Below are 8,581 nucleotides of genomic sequence, written 5' to 3'. Positions count from 1 at the left end.
CCATCAGTCTATGGTCTAGGTACTAGCTACCGGTATACCGGGGACCAACCATCAGTCTATGGTCTAGCTACTAGCTACCGGTATACTGGGGACCAACCATCAGTCTATGGTCTAGCTACTAGCTACCGGTATACTGGGGACCAACCATCAGTCTATGGTCTAGCTACTAGCTACCGGTATACTGGAGACCAACCATCAGTCTATGGTCTAGCTACCGGTATACTGGGGACCAACCATCAGTCTATGGTCTAGCTACCGGTATACTGGGGACCAACCATCAGTCTATGGTCTAGGTACTAGCTACCGGTATACCGGGGACCAACCATCAGTCTATGGTCTAGCTACTAGCTACCGGTATACTGGGGACCAACCATCAGTCTATGGTCTAGCTACTAGCTACCGGTATACTGGAGACCAACCATCAGTCTATGGTCTAGCTACCGGTATACTGGGGACCAACCATCAGTCTATGGTCTAGCTACCGGTATACTGGGGACCAACCATCAGTCTATGGTCTAGCTACTAGCTACCGGTATACTTACCACCACTGGGAGCGATGAAACAAAGGAGCTCCATTTAATGAATGAAGCAAAGTGGGCAGAGAGGCAATTTGCAAATGGAGCTTGGCAAAAGGGGGCATGATTTGTTGACATAATTGTAGTCTAAACCTACCTGCATTTACTCGTTGTGACGCATGTATTGTAGTGAACATTATGCCATAATCCAGTCCGTGTGTTGGTACTGTGGGATTCCAGTACCATGTTTTACAGTAGCCAGACAGTGGGAGTGATATGCCATAATCCAGTCCGTGTATTGGCACTGTGGGATTCCAGTACCATGTTTTACAGTAGCCAGACAGTGGGAGTGATATGCCATAATCCAGTCCGTGTGTTGGTACTGTGGGATTCCAGTGCCATGTTTTACAGTAGCCAGACAGTGGGAGTGACATGCCATAATCCAGTCCGTGTGTTGGCACTGTGGGATTCCAGTGCCATGTTTTACAGTAGCCAGACAGCGGGAGTGACATGCCATAATCCAGTCAGTGTATTGGTACTGTGGGATTCCAGTACCATGTTTTACAGTAGCCAGACAGTGGGAGTGATATGCCATAATCCAGTCCGTGTATTGGTACTGTGGGATTCCAGTACCATGTTTTACAGTAGCCAGACAGTGGGAGTAATATGCCACGTGAACCATGTAATACCAGCATCCCTCTGAGTAAATGCATACTAAAGTACACGAACGCCCAGACCTCAGTTATTATAAACATGATCTAAACAGAGAGACGTTACAAAGCACTGAGGTTCCAAACTACCTGTTAGACGAGACTGACTTTATGATCCTATTTCCAATTTGAAATCCATTTAGACACCAGAGTAAATGTTTCCGACTTATATCAACGCCACAGGCAGTTTTCAGTTGCTCTTTAAAAAGGTAATGTTCCTGCATTTGCAGAAACTGCATTCATGAGGCATATTTCGTCTCAATCGGAAATTATGTTTACAATTCCATCGTGCAGTAACGCAGATCTCCAGCGTTACGGATTGAATTAAGCCCCAGAAAGGGTGTTTTATGGGGAAGAATTAAACACACAGGATAAGGTTGTGTTAGTTGTTTTATTGCATCATAAAGCCAACAGTAAGCATCAAGACATTTCAGAGCAGTACAAAAACATTCAGTCTTTTGTTTGAAGGTGAAGCTGTAAGCATCACTGTACAGAGCAAATAATTACAGCGGAGAGAGCAGGGCTTGTTTATATCAAAGGTGTCAGGAGTAGGAGTGCTCAGGTCCCTCCTGTCCATAACATCTTATTAAGTGGGATCTGAAAGGAAATATAGATCCTAAAACAGTACTCCTACTCTGAGAAGGTTGATACATATGGACCAAAACAGGGAGGAAAGGAGAGAGACAGAAACCTGTATGGTTTCACAGGTAATGATGATGCCAACTATGGACCTCAGTGAACTACATTATAGATGTAGAGCAGACTAGTTATCATCTAATAATAATATCAATAATATGCCATTTAGCAGAGGCTTTTATCCAAAGTGATTTACAGTAACGTATGCAAACATTTTATTTACATTTTAGTCATTTAGCAGACGCTCTTATCCAGAGCGACTTACAGTAGTGAATAGATTTCATACATTTTATGTATGAGTGGTCCTGGGACATGCTATACCAACTGAACCATATAGGGCCAGGACACAGTTATATTATCTACAACTACATTCACATGTCATGAGATGGAACAATGATAACAATTATTTTAGCAGTTAAGATGACCGAGAACACATTCTCATTTACAGCAATGACCTGGGGAATAGTTACAGGGGAGAGGGAATGAACCACTTGGAACAGCAATGACCTGGGGAATAGTTACAGGGGGAGAGGAGGGGGAATGAACCACTTGGAACAGCAATGACCTGGGGAATAGTTACAGGGGAGAGGAGGGGGAATGAACCACTTGGAACAGCAATGACCTGGGGAATAGTTACAGGGGAGAGGAGGGGGAATGAACCACTTGGAACAGCAATGACCTGGGGAATAGTTACAGGGGAGAGGAGGGGGAACGAACCACTTGGAACAGCAATGACCTGGGGAATAGTTACAGGGGAGGGGGAATGAACCACTTGGAACAGCAATGACCTGGGGAATAGTTACAGGGGGAGAGGAGCGGGAATGAACCACTTGGAACAGCAATGACCTGGGGAATAGTTACAGGGGAGAGGGAATGAACCACTTGGAACAGCAATGACCTGGGGAATAGTTACAGGGGAGAGGGAATGAACCACTTGGAACAGCAATGACCTGGGGAATAGTTACAGGGGGAGAGGAGCGGGAATGAACCACTTGGAACAGCAATGACCTGGGGAATAGTTACAGGGGAGAGGAGCGGGAATGAACCACTTGGAACAGTGCATTATCAGGAATCCAGCAACCAATATCAGAGTATAAATTATACAGCATGGTTAACATTATGTAGATTATACAGCATGGTTAACATTATGTAGATTATACTGTATGGTTAACATTATGTAGATTATACAGCATGGTTAACATTATGTAGATTATACTGTATGGTTAACATCATGTAGATTATACAGCATGGTTAACATTATGTAGATTATACAGCATGGTTAACATTATGTAGATTATACTGTATGGTCAGGGGCGGAAATCCCAGGGGGGACACGACCCCCCCATCCTGGGAAAAATATGATTTGTCCCCCCCAATATATCACTGAAACATAACTATGTAATTTAAATAATATTAATAATACGCAATGAAAGCAATTGTGCTGATTATAGACACTTAATAGCGCGTTTTTAAGTTTCAAAAGATTGCGACCCCCCCCACCCTTTGCCTCACAATGGTTTGATCCACTGCCAGTTCCTTAGTTGGCAAGGTAACAGAGGGGTCGTATCTTCTGTCTGAAAGGCACTCAATGCACGTAACTGACGTGAGGTTCATCCAGTCAATCGCGCACATACACTAGCTGAATATGCAGAGCTAGCGCGCAAATATTAACTATTAAGCTAGCTAGTACCTATTCCATTTATGTGGCCTCGTCAAAGATGGAATCTTTGCTATCGTCAATTTATTCCAAGATCAGCATGCAGATGATGTAAATTAGTGCTTCAAAGTCCCTATGATAAGGTTAGCGATAAACTGAAGTCCAAACTGAACAGAACTACACTCTCTTCTACCATTGTCTTAAATATATTTAATGGTCTCGTTACAAAAGCTAAATTGTCGCAAGGGAACTTTTATTTATTTATTTTATTTCACCTTTATTTAACCCGGGTAGCAAAGATTATAGCAAACACCACTGAAACGGAATTGGTGCTCGCTAGCTTTGCAAATTCAGCTATTGTTGGAAGCCAGCCAATATGAAACAAACTATTACAATTACAAAAGGTTGCAGCATATGTTGTGTAAATGGTGAAGTCATACAGCTGTCAACTCTTGTCATTTTAATCCGTTTCACATTTGCTAGCTACCTTTTAGATCGAAGCCCAAATAGAATGATAAAAGATAAGATGATAGAAGCCCATCTCCTACTGTAAATAACCTACACACTGTGTGTGTGTGTAGCCAGCCAGCCAGCCAGGTAGAAAAATGGCAGAAAAATAAAAGACGGACATCAGAGTATTTTTCAGTAGACCAAAACGCAAAGTAAGAACCCTAGTAGCCTAATATCTCAAAGACTAGTTGATAAAATGTTCATAAGAAAGAAATGAAATTCTAATGGAAATGTTTCACAATGATGTCATTAGGCAGAGCAGGCAACAGATGGCACACAGACAGCAGAGTTGGGGACAGATATGCAGGGACAGACTGGCAGAGACAGGAAGTCTCAGGTAAGTTTGTTGAGTCTTTGTTTGGCAACATTATGAAAGGTTCTCCATTTTTTTTACTTGTAAAATAGGAACATAATTGGAAAATGCCATGGATACCCCCACTCTCAACTTAAACTGGTGACTGAACTAAGATTTGTTAGGCAATGGTATTGCTGTTGTGATTAGTTGTGTAGTTTTGGGTACCGGTAGTTAGGAGTACGGCAAACACCTTATTTCATTGGTTCCTCAATATACATTTACCATATTACAATGTAGGCTATGTGTTACAGCACTACTTTTGGTGTCCCCCTCAGGAATTGCGCTTGAGAAAATTTCATGTAATTGTCCCCTCCAAAGTTGATATCAGATTTTCGCCGCTGTGTATGGTTAACATCATGTAGATTATACTGTATGGTTAACATCATGTAGATTATACTGTATGGTTAACATCATGTAGATTATACTGTATGGTTAACATCATGTAGATTATACTGTATGGTTAACATCATGTAGATTATACTGTATGGTTAACATCATGTAGATTTTACTGTATGGTTAACATCATGTAGACTATACTGTATGGTTAACATCATGTAGATTATACTGTATGGTTAACATCATGTAGATTTTACTGTATGGTTAACATCATGTAGATTATACTGTATGGTTAACATCATGTAGATTATACAGCATGGTTAACATCATGTAGTTAACATCATGCCTTCCCTGTAGCTCAGTTGGTAGAGCATGGTGTTTGCAACACCAGGGTTGTGGGTTCGATTCCCATGGGGGGCCAACACAGAAGAAAAAAAAATGTATGATATGTATGAAATTGTATGAAATGTATGCATTCACTACTGTAAGTCGCTCTGGATAAGAGCGTCTGCTAAATGACTAAAATGTAAATGTAATTATACTGTATGGTTAACATTATGCAACATGGTTAACATCATGTAGATTATACTGTATGGTTAACATTATGCAACATGGTTAACATTATGTAGATTATACTGTATGGTTAACATCATGTAGATTATACTGTATGGTTAACATCATGTAGATTATACTGTATGGTTAACATTATGCAACATGGTTAACATTATGTAAATTATACTGTATGGTTAACATCATGTAGATTATACAGCATGGTTAACATTATGCAACATGGTTAACATTATGTAGATTATACTGTATGGTTAACATCATGTAGATTATACTGTATGGTTAACATCATGTAGATTATACAGCATGGTTAACATTATGCAACATGGTTAACATTATGTAGATTATACTGTATGGTTAACATCATGTAGATTATACTGTATGGTTAACATCATGTAGATTATACAGCATGGTTAACATTATGCAACATGGTTAACATTATGTAGATTATACTGTATGGTTAACATCATGTAGATTATACTGTATGGTTAACATCATGTAGATTATACTGTATGGTTAACATTATGCAACATGGTTAACATTATGTAGATTATACTGTATGGTTAACATCATGTAGATTATACTGTATGGTTAACATTATGCAACATGGTTAACATTATGTAGATTATACTGTATGGTTAACATCATGTAGATTATACTGTATGGTTAACATTATGTAGATTATACTGTATGGTTAACATCATGTAGATTATACTTCATGGTTAACATCATGTAGATTATACTGCATGGTTAACATTATGTAGATTATACTGCATGGTTAACATTATGTAGATTATACTGTATGGTTAACATTATGTAGATTATACTGTATGGTTAACATCATGTAGATTATACTGTATGGTTAACATTATGCAACATGGTTAACATTATGTAGATTATACATGGTTAACATGCATATTATTCAGTCTGATGTTTCCACAGCACGTCGATGCCTACTGTATATCTAGATATGTTTAGTGCACACTGAGTGAATATAATGTACAGTAAGTAGATATGAATGTAGAGCTGTATGTATTGTAATGCACTGAGGACAGAACGGTCTGAAATGATGTAAAGCCTCTCAGAGGAACATTGTTTTATACTCCCCATCAGCCATCAGCAGTGGCAGTAGCCTCAGACGCCCCTATGATACAGTGGTAGTAGCCTCAGACGCCCTTATGATACAGTGGTAGTAGCATCAGACGCCCCTATGACAGAGGATACAGTGGTAGTAGCCTCAGACGCCCCTATGATACAGTGGTAGTAGCCTCGGACGCCCCATGACAGAGGATACAGTGGTAGTAGCCTCAGACGCCCCTATGACAGAGGATACAGTGGTAGTAGCCTGGGACGCCCCTATGACAGAGGATACAGTGGTAGTAGCCTCAGACGCCCCTATGATACAGTGGTAGTGGCCTCAGACACCCCTATGACAGAGGATACAGTGGTAGTAGCCTCAGACGCCCCTATGACAGAGGATACAGTGAGAGTAGCCTCAGACGCCCCTATGACAGAGGATACAGTGGTAGACGCCCCTATGACAGAGGATACAGTGGTAGTAGCATCAGACGCCCCTATGACAGAGGATACAGTGGTAGTAGCCTCAGACGCCCCTATGACAGAGGATACAGTGGTAGTAGCCTCAGACGCCCCTAGGATACAGTGGTAGTAGCCTCAGACGCCCCTATGACAGAGGATACAGTGGTAGTAGCCTGTTCCAAAGGCTGGGCCTAATATAGTGTATAAGAGGTCATACAATAAGTTTTGTAGTGATTCCTATGTTGTTGATGTAAAGAATATTTGCTGGTCTGTGGTGTGTAATGAGGAGCAACCAGACCCTGTACTTGACACATTTATGAAATTGCTGATCACAGTTACTAATAAACATGAACCCATTAATAAAATAAACTGTAAAAACTGTTAAATCCCCTTGGATTGATGAGGAATTGAAACATGTTATGGCAGCCCAACTGATTGGAAAATGTACTGCAAATTAAGAAAACATGTGACTAAACTAAATAAAACTACACTGTACTATGAAACCAAAGAAATGTATATAAAGAATGATAGTAAAAAGGCTTTGGAGCACCTCAGCGCCAACATTAACTGAATCAGATGGCTCCTTCATCACAAAGCCCACTGATATTGCCAATTACTTTAATGATGTTTCATTGGCAAGATAAGCAAACTTAGGGATGACATGCCAGCAACAAACGCTGACACTACACATCCAAGTATATCTGACCAAATTATGAAAGACAAGCATTGTAATTTTCAATTCTGTAAAGTCAATGTGGAAGAGGTGAAAAAATGATTGTTGTCTAGCAACAATGACAAGCCACCGGGGTCTGACACACTGGATGGAAAATTACTGAGGATAACAGCGGACGATATTGACACTCCTATTTACCATATCTAGGTACTAGCAACAGTAGCAGTACTAGCAACAGTAGCAGTACTAGCAACAGTAGCAGTACTAACATCAGTAGCAGTACTAGCAACAGTAGCAGTACTAGCATCAGTAGCAGTACTAGCAACAGCACTAACATCGGTAGAAGTACTAGCATCAGTAGCAGTACTTGCATCAGTAGCAGTACTAGCAACAGTAGCAGTACTAGCAACAGTACTAGCATCAGTAGCAGTACTAGCATCAGTAGCAGTACTAGCATCAGTAGCAGTACTAGCAACAGCAGCAGTACTAGCAACAGCAGCAGTACTAGCAACAGTACTAGTGTAACAGTGTAGGTTCCGTCCCTCTCTTCGCCCCAACCCGGGCTCGAACCAGGGACCCTTGCACACATCAACAACTGACACCCACCGAAGCATCGTTACCCATCGCGCCACAAAAGCCGCGGCCCTTGCGACGCAAGGGGAAACCCTACTTCAAGTCTCAGAGCGAGTGACTTCACCGATTGAAACGCTATTAGCGCGCACTACCGCTAACTAACTAGCCTTTTCACATCGGTTACACTAGCAACAGTACTAGCAACAGTAGCAGTACTAGCATCAGTAGCAGTACTAGCATCAGTAGCAGTACTAGCATCAGTAGCAGTACTAGCAATACTAGCATCAGTAGCAGTACTAGCATCAGTAGCAGTACTAGCATCAGTAGCAGTACTAGCATCAGTAGCAGTACTAGCATCAGTAGCAGTACTAGCAATACTAGCATCAGTAGCAGTACTAGCATCAGTAGCAGTACTAGCATCAGTAGCAGTACTAGCATCAGTAGCAGTACTAGCATCAGTAGCAGTACTAACATCAGTAGCAGTACTAACATCAGTAGTAGTACTAGCAT

The 8,581-nt window shown here is 41.0% G+C and overlaps 1 long non-coding RNA gene across 1 annotated transcript; it reads right to left on the bottom strand.

Annotated features, from left to right (window-relative positions):
• Positions 1-1,600: 1,600 nt before the first annotated feature.
• Positions 1,601-3,201, bottom strand: LOC115162696 (uncharacterized). Its single transcript, XR_003869613.1, has 2 exons — positions 2,598-3,201; positions 1,601-2,316 (listed from the first exon to the last, which is right to left on the bottom strand). It is a non-coding gene; the product is annotated as an uncharacterized LOC115162696 (long non-coding RNA).
• Positions 3,202-8,581: the final 5,380 nt, after the last annotated feature.

The sequence above is a fragment of the Salmo trutta genome, chromosome 25 (assembly GCF_901001165.1).
Source record: "Salmo trutta chromosome 25, fSalTru1.1, whole genome shotgun sequence".
Lineage (NCBI taxonomy): Eukaryota > Metazoa > Chordata > Actinopteri > Salmoniformes > Salmonidae > Salmo > Salmo trutta.
Note: the sequence above shows the minus strand (reverse complement) of the source record. Positions and strands in the feature narration are given on the sequence as shown.